Raw genomic sequence first — 17,934 nt, 5'->3', positions numbered from 1 at the left:
TGCTATTGAGTTTTCCATCTAATCATATCTTATTCTGCTGGGAGCCGCCTCACGGAGTATCACACCTGCCCACTTCCTTTTTCTCTCCCCCCAATGCCAGGGGGATGCAGTAACCTGCTCCCACAATGCACTGCAGATCCCCTCTGTGAGGAAACGCTGCAGTGGTGCTGTGAGCATATGGCACTTTCTTAAAAAAGAACAAAATAAGTCAAAAATTAACCTTTACTATGAAATGCAGTATGTAAATGCTGACAGGCTCGTGGGGAGTGAGAGATGTTGCAAGTCTCTGAGGCGTCAGGTGACACCTTTAGACATTGTGAGATTTCGCCTTTGAGGATTTTTAGTTGAGTTGGTTTTCATATGCAAACATGTGTAAACTGGGACTTCAAACTTTTGACTGTGATGGAAACCAAAAATAAACTCTCCAACCATCACTCCTCGGAGAGCCGTTTTACAGCTACAACCTGTAATTCATTAACGCTTTATTCATTTAAAGAAAAAACAAATTTGCAATCTTCGGCTTGTTTGAATCTTTACCCACAAGAGAGGAATTCGTTGACGTGTTATCTATTACATTATGCATTTTTTTCAGTCACACCCCGCTTGCCCAGATGAATGTAATTCACCTGGAGGTGTATTTATTGAACGATTGAAGTGTATTTACCCGCTCTCTTACTTATCTCATCCTCGGGCCTTTGTTTACCACAAACCACACTGCGCTGCATTGTTTGTCAGGCTGAGGGAGCCTTGATGGAATCAGAGTCCATTAGCATGGAAGGCAGCGTCGAGGTGACTTTAGCTCCTAATTAAAAACAGATGTGTCCATTTAATAGTCTTAATACTTTGTGGGAGAGCGAGACAATCACCGCAGAAATATCTATTTGCCTCATTAAATCGGGAGGCTTGATCATGATGAGAAGCGGGGTAATGAATGAAGACAGACATGTTTACCAGGTTGTTTAAACAGTGTTTGCTGGGAGGAGAGAGGCTGGAATCTAGATGGACTGTTTGGTGGCGGCGGGGAGAGGGAGGGAGAGAGAGCTCAGCTAGCCGAGGCCTGATGTGGTGACTGGCACGTGGGGTCAGGGAGAAAACAAACTGTCAAACTATCGTTTTGTAAGTGCTAATACGTTTCAAAACACACGTGTAGTTGTTGCAAGGTGCCGAGGTGTCACTGGCAGTTATTTCAGGCCCGTGAGACTCGACAGTAAACTTTAAGTGGGAGGTTCAATGAGCTTCAATCAACTGCGCTATTGCGCATATTAAAGATTGCAAACTGAGGCACGACCAACACGGATGAAAACAAATAGTTTGGATTTGCGTGCAGATGTTTGAAACGCGCTGCAGATGAGATTTTAACCGTCAAAAGTACTTTACTTTTACTTGAAAAACTAGCCGTCCAGAGCAATGCTGAATGCCAACTTCAGCATGCTAACTTCAGCATGCTAACTTCAGCATGCTAACTTCAGCATGCTAACTTCAGCATGCTAACTTCAGCATGCTAACTTCAGCATGCTAACAGGTACATTGTTGACCGTGCTACTTCGAAGCAGTAAACACAAAGTTCAGCTGACGGGAATGACATTAATTTGCAGGTATGTGGCGATAATGTTGGAAATCAGCCACAAAAGGTCATTATAGTTCATCCTCTGGGTACCATGAATGTGTGTACCAAACACATGGCAATCCATCCAATAGTTAAGACATTTCATTTGGAACCATAAAGTTGTCGACCTCAAGGTGATGCAAAAAGAAAAAATTAGGTGGTCGTGCAAAGTGATCGTGGTTCATCCTCTGGAAACCAAGAATGTCTGTACAAAAGTTTTAAAGCTATTCATAAAACTGCTGTAGAGATATATTAGTTATGTTTCCATTTTAAAATGTATGAATTTGTCTATAATGTATTATTTTTACACAGGAAATTATGACAATTCCAGTTCAACCAACGTATTGAGGTGACAATTAGAAAAATAAAAATTAGAAAAATAAATGTCATGAAGAGCCGGACGTTTAAAGAGGTCCGCTTGAGAGTATGTTTGCTTGATCGATCGGCCTCTCAGCCTATGATACTAAGTTATGGTGGGTGCTACTTGCTCATCTCCCTCAGCTCCCTCATTTTTGCCAAAATTTGGATTTTCTGGCTTCAGTAGCTGCCAAGATGGCAGCAAGTGATGATCGCAAATCCAGACTTCAGAACCTCTCAGATCATCTGGGACATCACAGATGCTACATCCATGTTTTCTACAGTATGTTTCAAAGACAATTCAAATTATGTGCAACACTTCTTATTACTTCGCTGTCCAGCATGTCATTAACTGTTAAATAGGTTAATATGTACTGCTAAGTAAACTGTATTTGTAGAAATGTTTTCAACTACACCTGATATACAATTGTACAGCAATACAATGTATTGAAATATGTCGGCTTATATATTCTGGGATCAAGTCGTAAACTGTTTTCTGTCACTGTTATTTATCAATTAGTATTAACCTACTGTTTTAACCTAATATTTCAGATGTTAATGCGTTGTCGAGGATGACATATCAAAATGAATATGAAAATCTGTAGCTGCCAACACGTAAAAAAAAAAGAAGCTAATATTTCTGAACAATCTCAAAGACTGAAGCTAAAGAGTAGCTGTAGTTCACAAAATAAGCAGATTTGACAATGCGTGAAGTGTGGACATGTATATTAAAACGAATAACAGCCTTCATATATGTACATTATGTTAGAATAGACTATAAAATCAATCGTTTTACATTCTTTCTTTCAATCAATCAATTATTTGTCGATGAAATGTAAATAAAGGTGTGAGAAAGTAAAATGTTCAGACATGAACTGTTTGCTTTGGCCGACACCTATCCAACACGCAAGGTATTTGCAGCAACAATTTACAATCAAATAATAAACACAAAAAATGTAGCAAAAGTGTAAAGCTGGAACCAGAAGAGGGCGACGCATTTTGCACCATAAATTACTTAAACACTATTCAGAATCGTTGAGAATTAATGTTCTGACGATCGACTTAACGATTAGCAGGCTGCTGGCAAGAGAAGTTTCCTCGTCAACCGTCGGAGGATTATTGTGGTATAAGTGAGCATGATATGCATGTCAGGTTCACTTAATTTCGTAAAACGTCAAGCATTTAGTAAGGCACCCGCACCCACACGCAGACATGAGCATGCAGAATCTAGACGTGGCAATCTGGGCCCAGCTGACTGATCCTGTGTGTATGACAGGGGCAGAGATGTGTGTGGACACGTCAGCCTTTGCTCGGGGATCTGCTGTCACATCCCATCACACCAGCCGCTGCTCCAGGACGGCTCACCGAGGGGACGGCGAACCTTCCGCGGGCCGACGGCGGCGCGCATGCAGGGATCAGCGTCAGTGTCGCTGTTACAGGCTGTGCATAGTGAACAGTCCTGTATTATTTAAAAAGGCCCGAACATCTACCCGTGGGTCGGAGGGAGCTCAGAAAAACTGGGGAAATCGACTTTCAAGTGCACAAAAGGCAGATTTTGCACCAATGTAAATCAAAAAATCTTATAACGTAAAGACACAAAAAAAAACTGATTCTGTATCAATATTATTTTGTATGTATAGTAGGCCAGGTATTTGAGGTTTATAAAAAATGCCAAATGCCAAGAATTAGGATAGTATGGATTTAGCAAATTGATGAGGAACTTAATCTTAAGAGTTACAAAAAATAAAAAAGGGGAAATAAATATTTCATAGATGAATCAGTTGGTGCGTTTCATTAACAAGCGGTACCACTTTTCATTCTTCCTTGTGTGGATTTATGTATATTCTCATTTGCTAACTTCGGCTGAAAACAGGTGTACGAGACTGAACACCCATTCATACAGACATGCACAAAAGAAGCCAGCTGCCACACCTGTACGCAGGTTTCTTGCAGCCTCCACTTGAATTCTGTATAGAAGCCTGAGCACGGCTGCGCGTCACTCAGTCAGTCAACCACCGCCGAGGTTGTTGCTGAAGTTGTTAGCGTAGATAATGAGCTAATTGGAGCTGGACGGATCTGCTGTGTGTGCTGGAAAATAAAAAGATCCCCAGAGACCTTAGCTCCCCTCCAGTTGGGAGAGGGTGGAGCGGTGTGTGTGTGGAGGGAGTGTGCTCCCAATGGTGTAGTTGCTAATGTAGCGGAAGAAACATGGGAAAAGGAAGACATGGGAAATAGACACATTAGCATTAGGTCAGAAGGGGAAGGTGAAGGTTAAAGAAACCAGGGTGGATATTCAGAGGACACATCTGGGGCCAACAGTGGCTTGTCATCACACACGTTACAGCCCATAATAAAAACCAGTATGTATGACTGATAGACAGTTAATGTTTAGTTTTTATATTAAATGTATCTGAATTTGACCTTTTTAAGTTCATGAAAAAAAAAGAAAAGAAACTTTTCTAAAAGGGTTACAATAGCAATGATATCCTCATTATCATATCATCACGGGAAACCTACAATTGTCCATTATTCCCGTTTTATTAGCAGGCAAATATTGGTACATTGATATCAATCTAACTCCACTAGAAAACGTCAACCGCCACTTGAGCAAAGCCTCGTTGGCGCTCGGGGACGCAGACGGAGTTGACTTTAAAACACGGCTGCACCGAGCGGGGACCCGCCCGTCTCCTGGGGGGTAATTATTATTATTAGCACTTGGAGCCGGAGCGCGTCCCCACGAGGTCTCCGGAACAATGAGCATCCGCATGGGTGCCGTGACAGGCGCTCATCTCGGTATCAGAGTGAGTCAGCGAGATGTTAATACCCAGGCTAATAGTCGCTGCCAAGTGGAGCGAACGCCGAGCTAATAGCAGCGGTGAGGGACGGGCGAGGGCCACCACGGGGACGCGCCTCGCTCAAACGCGGCTGTCCAGAGGCCTCGTCCTCAGGTTGTAATTAGTAGCCAGCGACAACAAGCAGGCTCTACAGAGGAAAAGCAGTATGCCAAGCAGGTGCACGAGGATCTGTGCAACAATAATAATAATTACCTGTCACCAAAACAATCAGCCCCCAGAGCTGAATATTCTATTACATGTTAAGTTTTTCTAGTAAACAATACAGATGGTGACCAAGTTCAACGACAACCAAAACAAGCACGAAACTATGAAAGTATGATGAAATCAAGGGAATTTAAAGCCAATATTACAAATGTGTGAAATAAAAAGTGACTATGTGCATCTAGTGCCGTTGCAATACTGCAATCGTCATTGTCCAAGCTGAGAACTGCATGTCTGCCCCGTTTTCTGCTCCCAATAGTTGGAGAAAAATGTCAACTTCGGGGTTAAAGGATCCGCTCGTCACTCATGGATATTCAGTATCAAAGAAACCAGACGCAAAACATTGCCGTTCTGTGTTCTGCATTCAACGTTAAATAAATATTGTATTTCATTTATAAACTACCATCTTTGAAGTTTAAAAAGCTCCTCTGCACTCAAATCTGTATTAATGGAAAACGAGGGAAGGAAAATGGAAAAAGAGAGCCTGGCTGTGAAGTAAAGTTGGGTACCCCATTGCATTTGAAATAAAATCAAAGTTCCTTCCTCATCGATTGACCGACTTGAACCACGTTTCCTTGACATCAGGCCGGCCTCCATTGTCAGAATGACGATGAGCCGCCCTGTTGCACTCGGCGACGTCATTACAATTTACTTTCAGTTAATCACACACATACATAGTCTCCAACAAACGCAAAAGATTTACGTCACGGTAGGAACCAATGAGCTGGAGGCTGAGGAGCCACAGGCGGGCAAACGGTATCGTGGCTCATTAACCCATTATTGGGTTTGGGTTTTTGTTGTGGTTTTGCAAAGAATAATAATACACCAAAAAAATAGCAGGTAATCGAAGAGGTACGACCTGTTACCGATGTATTACGATGCCTTGAAGCTGGACTGGAAGCTTTGGCACTCTGCATCGTCTCTCTTCCGGGCTTTCTTTTACTGTTGCACTGAATCTCTCGTTCCTACGATGAGAAATCATACGAAGAAAAGAAGTTCACAAATAAAGTAATTTGTGTCAACTGTGAAATACTAACAAATAACAAAAAGTGACACGTTAAAGACAAACTGGATCAGTGACTCTAGATTTCCTAAGAAATGAGGCATCTAACCGGCTCATCGTTTGTTCATTTTGCACTAAATACCTTCTCTCTTTTTTTTCCCCGCTGATGAAGGTAGAAATGAGTGCATCGCAAGTGCAAACGTTTTAACAGCAATCTAGCAAAAATGAGGCAGAAGCCCATTATCCTTCCTCAAAATACATATCAGGCATTCACCAAGACACAAATTGTGTCCTCACTGATGCTCCGAGATGCGATTACCACGTCCAATAAAACAGCACACATTTTCATATTTCATTGTCCGCGGCGTGTAAAAGACTTGTTGTTGTGAGTTGTGGAATTATTGACCTGCTACGCTCAACCGGCTGAGTGAGGTGTTAAATATGAATGCCACACGGCTTACGTGCATTACATGAGAATCCTCTCCATCTTGTAATGTGGAAGTAAATGCAGTCTTGAGGACATCAAACATGTTTTCTAACAAAAGTACACACGGTGGGGAACTGACCCAGAGTCTCTTCGAGTGTGCTTTAATCCCACAAAAGCTGCTTGAATTTTCTAATCTCATTTCTCCACATTCAGACCATTTTTTTTTGTTTTTAAATGTATCACCAAGTACATTTTCTAAGAAGAAAGAAAAGGAAAGACAGAAGAAAGGCTGTTTACTGCTATTGATTGATTTTCATCAGGACGAGATATAATGTGTTTCCACCGTTACATTTATCTGGAATGAGACCAGGTATGATGCAAAAAGCTTTTATATGTTGAGAATTTTTGCAGCGCTCTCCTTTAGGTTAATATTTCATTGTATTTTCATTCCATTGCTTTGACCGGAAGCCTCTTTTCTTGCTCCTAATCAATAAATGATATGGATTACAGCCATATTTTTGGCATCTTGCGAACATCTAACAACCCTGGTTCTTCCAGAAAAGAGTAGCAACCTTCTAATCAGAATATTTCGAAAGATATCCCTTTTTTGGCCTTTCTAGATCCAAGGCCACATCCGTGAAACGAAGATAATGTCACCGGTAGCATGTGTGTCACTTTCTGTTTTTACTGCATTTAGCATCTTACAACAAATACACTTCACATAAACAGTACTGTACCGACTAGGATGAAAGGACGTGCTAGTTGACAAAGCTCTCTGCTCGGAGACCTCCCAATGCGGCTGTTGCTGATACACAGTATCTAAAACCGACCCCTCGCTGCACCGAGCCCAGGGGCTGATGGGAGTTCTCGGGGGAACCATTAGCGAGCGGATCGGCAATGTGCCGCGCAGGGAGCGAGCACAATTCATGGGAGAGTGCCGAAAGAACTCACAACACTCTAACAACACCTGTCACCCCTGCGCCTAATGAGAAACACAATTAGCAATTAACAGTGCGATCTGTCAGGGCTAATACCTGCCTCCACACACACACACACACACACACACACACACACACACACACACACACACACACACACACACGATAGAGAGAAGTCCTCCTCCATCAGCACTTCCATGCAGGTATGAAATGAGCCCAAACAAACGGATCAATTAGACCGGTGATGTAATGTTGTGAAACCTAAGCTGATGCCTCTGTGGCATATTTCCTAAACTACGTCCTCGCTGATGCTCCACCGTGACTTTTAAGACTTTCATCACTCTGCAGAGAACCCGATTGAACCGGACGCACTCCGGCCTGGACAGCCTGCGCCATTAAACTGTGCGTGCAATGGGAAGTTTGTCAAAGCGCACTTTCCTGCTAGATTTGGTTCTCTATTCTCCTGTAAGACAATTGTCGCCATGGGGATTAACAAGACAAACTGAAGTGAATATAAACAGCACAGGCAGTCAAATTCCCTAAATCAGCACATTCTGTGTGTATTTGGATCCCTGTTAGCAGCTGCCTCGTGGACACCAACTTCCAAAAATCGATTGTAAGACAATATTGATCCTCACACCTTCTGGTATTTCTCCCTGATTATGTCTTAAGGGACATTTGAGGACGCTACCAGCCGCCTGCAGGTTTCCATCAACGTCCTGGAGGAAATGAAGAGAGCTGTAATGCACAAACTGCGCAGCATCTGTTCATAATTAATAGTAAAAACATGCACATCGTTGGCGCGTGTAAAAGTAGCCCGTGTATCATGTTTGCGTTCAAGACTTTGGCTTGTTCTCGTGGAAGGGACATTTTTTATTGATAGAACTTGTGCTGCGCTGGAGAAACCTGCTCAAACTGTAATGGATTTCCAACTGGAAAACACAAGAAGGCCGGTGCTTCGTCAGTGGAAGGCTGCACTGAATAAATTACACTACATTCTCAGCTACTTCACATATAAAGTTATTGACTCGTCCCATTTTTGGCCTCACATACTTGTCATTGTGTAATAACATGCAATGTGTAACAGAAAAAGGGTCAGAGGTCAGGTTTGGCTTCTGATCACTGACCCTGGAGCAGTTTGGATCAGCATGTTGCTCAGTGACACTTCGGAGATTAACTGCCAAAGAAAACGGTTGAAATCCACCACTTTCTATACTTGAGTTTAGCTATTATACTTTGTTCGAGTCCAATTCAAATGTCAATTATTAAAAACGTTTGCATTCAGATATGAATTTCTAATAAACGGTCTCTCTACCACACACACACACACACACGCATAAACATTGTCTGTGTTCTAATTGGATTACACCAGCGTGCGTGCGTGCGTGTGTGTGTGTGTGGCATATCCAGCATAGTAATTGTGTCAGCCTTGTTGGTCAGTGGGGAATTGAAGTGTTAAATCCAATTCTGAATTTGTATCTCTCGTACAGAGGAGGGGGAGATGTAGCGTGAGCACCAACCATATGTCACCGTCCCCAATTCCGAGGGATTGAATATGGATGAGAAACAACTCAAGGTCCTGGCGTCGCCAGTGGAAGCAGGTTTACACTGTGACGGTGTAAGCTCATTTGTTATCAGAGAGGAAGTGGAGTTGTAGACACCAGCACTGCAAAACTGACAAAGATTTCCCTTAATGAAGATAAAACTGAGTCGGTGGCTCTCGCTCTCTAGTTTCTCTGCTGCTGTGGTTCTCTGCTCCGGACAAGAGGATGACCAAAAAAGGGAATCGTCCTCTAAAAATACCCAGGAATTGAGAGTTTGAATTTAAGATCTAAATTGCCAGAAGTAATCAGCGTGGTGATGTCACGAGAACAGATACTTCGGTAGCAAGTTGATGCCAGAATTCTGAAATCCTGACGTTACTTGTTTTACGAAACGCAAACGTTTCCCTTCGTCGTCGGGACGAGAGGACAGTCCCCCGACGATGCTAGATTAGCTGCGTTTCGATTCACATATTTTATTTTTGCATGAGAAAAGCTGGAAGGAGAAAATAAAAGAAAAAAGGGTATTTTTATGCTTGCTTGAGGTTCAGTTTTCAGTTATAGAAATGCGTCGAAACTGAACATTCCACTGAGTCCAATATTTGACTCTCTTTCAGCTGTTTTCTCATTATTTTCCAGGCCATTTGCCAAGTTATAATGATTCTAAAAAAAAAATGACAGTGGTCTCATGTGAATGATGTAAGAATGAATTACCTTCATGGCAACAATTCAAATTGAAGCCCTGAAATACAAGTTGCATGTAGGCTGTGTGCCTTGTGATCCAATTTATGTGGCATGCGTCTGTGTGGTGCAGGTCATGGGATGAAAATATCACATCTGTCTGAGGAGAGAAACTGAATTGGACTCTACAGTGTAAACTATGTACGTCCCTTTAAATGATGTTATATGTTATGCATCATTGCCTTATACTGTACTTCTGTTGAATAGTCGGCTATATTCTAACAATGCATTACCATGCATACTCTTACTTTCCATTGCTTCATGCTTGAGCCAGTGTTTGCTAAAGAGACAGTCACAATATGCAACCGAGATCAGGAACGCTAACAAAATGACTGCATCTAGCTAAAGGTTATATATCAGCAATTCAAAAGGATTATTGTAGCGCCCTATGTCTACCAGGTGAGTAGTTGATAACTAAAATGAATGATTGAGCTAATGTCAGCAAGTTGCAACTGCAGTTGGCTAAGGCACTTGTAAACATAATACTGGATATGGCTTTCTGATGCAACGTTGGGCACAATCCACTATGATAAGTGGCATAATGTCAAAATGCTTTGGCTTTATTTAAAGAAATGATTTAATATGTTGACAAAGCATCCCACAATTGTCCCATTCTTCCTGCTGATGCCTCACATTGTATTGCCTGGACTCTGTTTGTGTGAGTTCTGGGTGATTCACCCTGCTGGTAGTGCTTCCCACCACACAGCAGCTTTGAGGACATGTTGCTGTCATTTGCCAGCAGAAGAAGAGAGTGACAAGGAGGCACCTTTACACAAGCGGCGAGCGATGAATTGTTTTTCCCCTCCGGAGTGGGCGGGACCTAATTGCTCTCCGTCTCTATAACTCACGGTTTGATTGACACACGACAGCACGACAGCAATCAACACCCAGCACCGACACGTTGACGTAGAGACCAAAAAAAAAAAATAATCTTGAGAGTCACCACTTTTAAGAGGAGAACAAAAAAAGGTGTTTGTAACAATATTTCTAATCCAATATTCACTGTAGTCTTTGTGTTCTGGAGACTGTGAATGATCAACACAGCCCCAAAACAGGTGTCGATAATAGTCAAAACAAGCGGGGCAGATGCCTCAAACACAGGATTAAAACATATTGATCAATAGTTGGAGATCAAGATCATTTTTGACTAATCAGTAATTGCTCCGTCTTCTCCCACAGACTCAATGTTCACCGATTATGATTACTAGAGAGAGATAGAGATATATATATATATATATATATTATACACACACACATACACACATAAAATCAATTGGCAAATAGCTGGTGTTGCTCACTTTTCTTACTACTTAAATAACAACATTTGTTTGTTTTCATGAGTCTGTTGGCAGTTATGCCTCAGAGGAAATGTGAGCATATATTCTACAGCACGATTTGAGTTTCATTGTAGCGTCCAAATCCGTTTCCTCTACAGCTTCCCCGCCTTCTTTGACACATGCTGCTGGGTTTCTACCTGAGAGACAACCTTCACTGAGAGTCATGTATATATACACACTCTATTTAAACTAATCTGCAGTATAAATGTATCACATATACAGTATGTAAATAGTTTTTATGTAGTTTACTCGGCTTTATGTTGTCCTTCCGTTTATAGAAGGGACTATTCTCAGACGACGTCTCTTCTTACCATTACCAAGATATTTGGGCCATTTCGGTTGATCCATTGCCCCGCCTGGTTTTCTCAACAACCCATGAAAGGCATCACATCTTGTGGAAATGCCAGGCTAACCTTAGCGGTGTCAGCTTTCCGTGATAAACTGCTCCACTGTGGCTAATACCGCCTCTTAAAAAGACAAAAACAACCCTTTGTTTCCAGTCGATTAATGGAGAAAGAAAAGGTGACTTTGCTGGAAGCAGTGGCATTGTGGCACTTTTATCAAATGTGGTTATTGTTGTGAATTTTTAATATACTTAGCCGTCTTACTGGAGGCTTATGGAGTGAATAAATCAGGAGAAAAATGTCTCGTATGTATTTCTGCAACGCTCCAAGTCGGCAATAGGGCACTACTTTCCACAAAGTGTTTCATGAACCACAGCATTTGATTCAAACAAACCGTTACTGTTGACACGCAACAGTCTGTTTCTACCAATGCAATGCTGCAGCCTCTGGGAGAAAGTATAGCTACCGATTGGTATCTGTATTTACAGAAAGACAGGGATAAGTAGAATAATAAATAAAACGTTCAAGCAATAAGATGACACTATACGCGATTACGGCTGATGACACCACACCTACTGATGCCGTCATTGCGCAAGCGTAGCATCGAACCCCCCGACACCCTTCAGGGAAACAGTTGACTCCGTCAGCACTTTTGCCGTCGTGCCACTGGATCAGCCGCCGGCCTGTTCAGCGCCTTTGAGAGGCAACAGGCACCTTTCAATACGACGACAATTTGAGCACTTTTCCTGAACTGTGTTGCACATACCGGAGGTTCCACCAGAGCGTTAGTGGAGCCAGAATGTTAGTGCCGAATAAATTACAAATGGAGCTTAAAAAATGTGTCCGATGACGAAGAGATATTATCTTTACTGAAGTAATGACCACGACAAAAACTAGGGCTCCTCCGCTCGTAGCAGCCAGCGGTTTTTGCACAAGTGCATGCAACACACACACACACACACACACACACACACACACACACACACACACACACACACACACACACACACACACACACACACACACACACACACAGTGTGAGCAAAGTTTGCTTTTGTAATTGCACTGCTCTTGCAGACTGTTTGACAGGCAAACAGCGGTGTGGTCTGGCTCTTCAATGTGCCAGAAACTCTTAACAAGCAGAGATTAGCCAGAGGCGAGGCCGAGTCCAACCACAAGCTCCTCGTCGAGAGCAAAGCACAAGTAAAACCTTTTTTTCTGTCAGGGACAACAGTCAGGTAGGACAGGGAAAGTCCATGCCAAACGAAAAGGCTGCCTGACTCATTGTAGTGTGGCATTAATGGGCATTTGTTGGAATCTTTTTGTCAACACTGATGGAAGAAAGAGGCTTTGCAGGTGAAGAATCCGGCTCCACAATGTCCTTAACGCCTGGTTTAACTAGTTGTCGACAAGGTTGAGGACTTCAAAAAGAGGCAACAGGTTGCGAGATCATCTAAAAACACTTTCTTTAATTTGTTTGGCTCAAGGCGGACACATGCTTCTCAGTTGGCTCAGCTGAGCCCAAAGACAACAAACCATCTCTAAACATATTTCCCCAAATGTCGAACTGTTAATAAATTTAAAAAGTTAATAAAATTGTTAGAACACAGTTTGAGGCTAAAGTCATGCAGGGTGAGGCACAGCGGCTAGTATAATACTTAGTTGGTGATGGAAAACGTGAAAAAGTTCAGTAATGTTATGTACTTCAAAGCAAGTTCAATATTTTGTGACGGGCGAAGATCAGCAGAGTGTGCGTGCTGGTTTCCAAAGATGGCCTGCTTGCTGGGAGCTGCCCAGTACAACCACAGCAGCTCCTCTCAAGTAATTGGAGCCTTGAGCCTTGGCGTAAGTGTTTTGATCAACGACACGTGTGTGATAATTGCTGAGGGAGAGCAGAGAGTTGTTCATTTACTTTCCCTGCTCAGATCCTCGCTGCTGGTCAGGGGATCTGAACCGGCAGGCTACTGATCACATATTTTAGGGCTATTTGAGTGTAACAGGGCTGGACTGCATTTCTTACAACAGAATCCTGGTCGTTTCCTGAGGATGTTTTTTCTCCTTACATCATCATTTCCAGCGAATCAGCATGGATTATTAGTAGCACTTTAGCGAAAACTAAATGTTTTTCAACTTATCAACATTACTTAAATGAAATTAACCAAAACCCTTCAGCAGTCCACCAATGTGATTCATGCGCATGAAACGGCATAATTACATGTTTTTTGGCCTTTTCTTTCATCCATTTCACCTTAAAAGAAGACCAATATTAGCTAATAGATTCCTCCAGGATTTCAAATACTACAAAATTGAATCTTTCAGGACTAAGAGTATTGCTGCAGACGTTCCCACAGTGATCATGAGAGGGATAACTGCAGTAGATCAGGAAGCTCCGTGTGTCAGTTCCTTTTCGTTGTCATTATCTCTCATCTCTTGGCAAACTTGGGCCATATTTATCAAGTCTACAGCAGCTCTGTACCATCAACACTTGTCTCTGCCCTGCTCTCCATCTACTCTCCCTCTCTTTCTCTCTCCCCCCTCCTCTTGTCCCTTTCTCTCCTCTTCCTGCCCAAGAGAGGAGACACTGCCATAAATCTCAGAGTAGCTAATGAACTGCATTTAACAATAAAATGCACTGGAAATGGAACATTTCATTTACAAGAAGATCAATGGCAGTGACAAACACCCTTCTCGGCGCGACTAGTTAGCGGGATGATGTTCCGCAGGCAATCCAATCAATCACCGCACACCGACGCCGAGATCAATCAAAGAAGGAAAAGGAAGAAGGAAGAAAAAAAGAAAGACCTGAAGCTTTTCTCTTTATACTGTATTCACAGCCTTTATTTAAATAGGGCTACTAATCACTCACTGAAAAAGTCCACCTTCTCGTCCCTCTCATTTCTCGACACTATGGATTTTCTCTTTTTCTTAACATCCCATTCTGTTTCTCCCTCTCACCCTCCGAGCACTGGGGAAGGCAGTTGAGAGGCAAGAGGAGGAGAGTGAGTGATAACCATCCGGGGAGTCAAGTGCTCCATCACCGCCATCCCCATCTGCGACCCGACAAGTTCATAATGCCAGGCATCTGCTTTCATTTATAAAGGCCTCACTTAGCCCTCACACACACTCACACACACACACACACACACACACTCTCTCCAGCTCTTGTGCTCCACCCTCCCCTCCTCCAGCTTTCTCTCTCCCCACTCTTTTTCTCCCCATCCGGCTGGCTGAGAGGGAGAGCGCCTCTTGTCCCCCGCCTCACCTAATCCTCCTCATCTCCTCCTCTTCTTCTTCTGCTCAAGCCCCCTTACTAAAAACATACTTTTTGAGTGTCGGTTTGTGTACAACCATGTGTACAGCGAACAGAGCTGGCCATAGACAGGCAGGAGGCCGTGTGTCCCAAACTGCAGTAAAACAGTCGCACGAGTGTCCAAAGAATGTTCCGGAAACCTGAATATTATCCACATATCTGACATGACCCAATCGGAAAATGTTCCATTTGGAATATGGCCTTCATTCAGAATATCAAAATGTATCCAGAAACCTGTTGACATCCAAGTCCATCATGATGCTTAAAAGTGGCCGTGTTTCTCCTTCCAACGAGAAATTAATGCATGCATCTCTACTTCTGCTTTACAAACTACCGACCAGTCGGTTTGTGTTCAACACACAGAGCTGGTGGTGTGTTGCAAAGTGACACCCATTGAGTCACAAATTCCAAAAACATGCCCAAAGAATGCTTCTAAAACCTGAATAATATTCAGAATATTCAAAAAGACTATATGGTGTTTGCATGGCCCATATAAGAAAATACTAATATATTTCGGAATAATGGGGAAATATTAATTATTATTAGGAGCTTTCTATTAATTTTATCAATCAGTAAAACAGAAAATTATTTAGCATTCATTTTGATAATCAATTAATCGTTTGTTCTTTAGTCAGGAAAAAAATGACACATTTGTGCCATGATTTTCTACTGTTGTATGTTTTATATTTAGTATTTGTGTTTGTGCTGCTGTTCAAGACATCGGAGAATCTCACCATGAGCATGATATTTCTTTCATAGTCAACAGGTTTAATGCTCATGAAAGAATTGTTAGTTGGAGCAGTATTTCTTACTTTTCTGCACAGCGATGACACGTCCATGTGCTGCTTCTCGAGCAGGCTGTCAATCAACACACCCTCTGCATAAAGCGTGTTGCCTGAGCCGTGCATGAGCCTTGTTGTGAATCGAGTGGGCAGACGGGCTCTTTAGTAAACGAATCATGCGGTCCAAATGTCACTTTTAGTTAAGAGAACACTCATTATCTCCTGTAAACATGTACCGCAAAGTGAAAGTTTGAACGAGGAGACGTTTGCAACCATTAGGTGGTGCACTTCTCTCACTTTACATGCGAGGGAAGAAGAAGAAGAAGCAAAAAAAGAAAGAGAGAGAAGAAAAACTTGCTCTGACCATTGTGAAATAAATTTTCTGAAATGGGTTTTTATCATGAAAAATAAAATGAAACATCTGTTGTAAATATATTTGGATACATTAGTGTGTCCTCTGAGGGCTGCATGGAAATCACAGACATTGTGAGAGTGTGTGTGTGTGGTGGCCACACACAGTTTTAAGCAAAAGGCAAAGCAGAGCTTTGGACTGAAGACTGGACTTCTGTTTTTTTTAAACACCTTATGAAGTACCTTTGATGCAGCACTTCAGCTTTAAATCTCTGTCGGAAAAAAGAGGGAGACGGGTCCTCAATGTAAAGAAGAAAAAGCTGAAGAAAAGAAATGTGGCGATATTTTCAATCCTCATTGTGTCACTTCTATACTCAAATATATCCAGTAAACATCAATACATGTACAATATTTGGATAAAAATGCATGAATAATACTTCATTCCTTACTGTATGTTTGAGCAATAGACTTAAAAAAGGAAACAATAAAATTAGTACCGGCAATAGTAATATGTGTGCTTAGTAAGGGGCCTGTGTTAGGACTGGATAACAAAAGTAAAAAAACACTGCTCTTACTCTTTTTTGCGATGTTTCGGACATTAATGCCATATTTACATAATGTTTTTCAACATTTCTTTTTTTTTGCTCTACAATGTAATGTTTAACTGGTCATTTTGTTGTGCCCTCACCTTCAGAACTGCTTTAATTAGCACCATCAGCTGTTTCTTGATGTATATAAGTTTCCGATATTCGCACAACGGTAGAGGATGGAAACACGCAACAACTTATATTTTCTTTCGGTGTTTTTCTAAAAATGTGGCTACAATTTTTGCTACCTTTAGATGAAAATGTTGCATAAAAACAAGGCGGGATGCACCAAGGCGGGATGCACCACTTAAAATCAGTAATGGATCCTCAGCATAATATTAGACAGACTGAAGTCAGTATGTAAAAGTGATCTTGTCTTTGTAGTTTTTAAATAATGAGATAAAGAGTCCTGTCAAGGTAAACATTTCTCCAATGTTAATCTAAAATTAATCTTTACTTAAGTGTTGAAACTATTCTTTAAAAAAAAAAAGGAAAATGCTCCAAATAAATAGGTGTGACAGTTAAACATTAACTGTTGGGTACATACAATCTAAATGTAAAGTGATCAGTTATAATAATTCAAAAGAACAGCTACTAGCAAACAGCAGGGCAAGAATATGCCAAATTCAACAAACTGCTGCCGTTCATAATAAAATGGCTGAAATTATTGGACTAAATCAAAAGACGACCCGCACCTTCGTCTCGTCCTCCACGCGACCAGGAGACCACCCGGAGGGGAGGAGAGCGGTCTGCTCTCTGCAGCTCCGGGAGACGATCAATCAGCAGCATGAAGGCAGCCGGCACAGAGAGGATGTGTCCACAGTCTAACCTGTGCAACAACACAAAGTTAAATCATTAACAACAATTGTCGTGATTAAATGTTCAATTCTAGTTAATAAGCAAAACTGCCAACCCTCAGCTAGTGTGTTTAATTTCTCTGCTTTACATTACTGTCATATATTTGAGTTTGAACAACATTTAAGGATCTTACTTTGAGTTCTGAGAACAAGTGACAGATTATCTGCCTTTTTTGGGATATTTTATGCATTAAAGTATTAATTAATCAAGAAAATAATTGACTGATTAAGCGATAATAAAAAATAGTAATTAGCTGCAGCTCTACAGTTAATTTATTTTTTAATGGAACCATTATTATTATTGTCCAGGACATATTGGAACACATTATATAATAAAACACTAACAAACTAATGCAACTTTAATAATAGAACATGTAAAATATTGTTGCAAAGCAATTGCATTTATAAGTACTCGCTCTAAGTTGAAATGCTGGTTAACAGGACAAAAACACAGCGGACAGCGGAGTTTGAATTATCACACTTAGTCCTGCTGGCTGGCTGCGTCGCTGTAACCGATCCCATAATGCATCGCAATACTTCTCGTTCCCGTTGAGGCATCTTTCACCGCCTCTGCTGCCTCTACCGTCCTTGTGACACGGTTGTTGACAGTTGACGGCTCCCTCCCTCCCCCCAGCTGGCCGGCTCCAACGCTAATGGTCGCCCTCAGTAGGAGCCGACGTGGTGCGGGTGCCTTTGC

The sequence above is a fragment of the Taurulus bubalis genome (assembly GCF_910589615.1).
Source record: "Taurulus bubalis genome assembly, chromosome: 12".
Taxonomy (NCBI): domain Eukaryota; kingdom Metazoa; phylum Chordata; class Actinopteri; order Perciformes; family Cottidae; genus Taurulus; species Taurulus bubalis.
Note: the sequence above shows the minus strand (reverse complement) of the source record.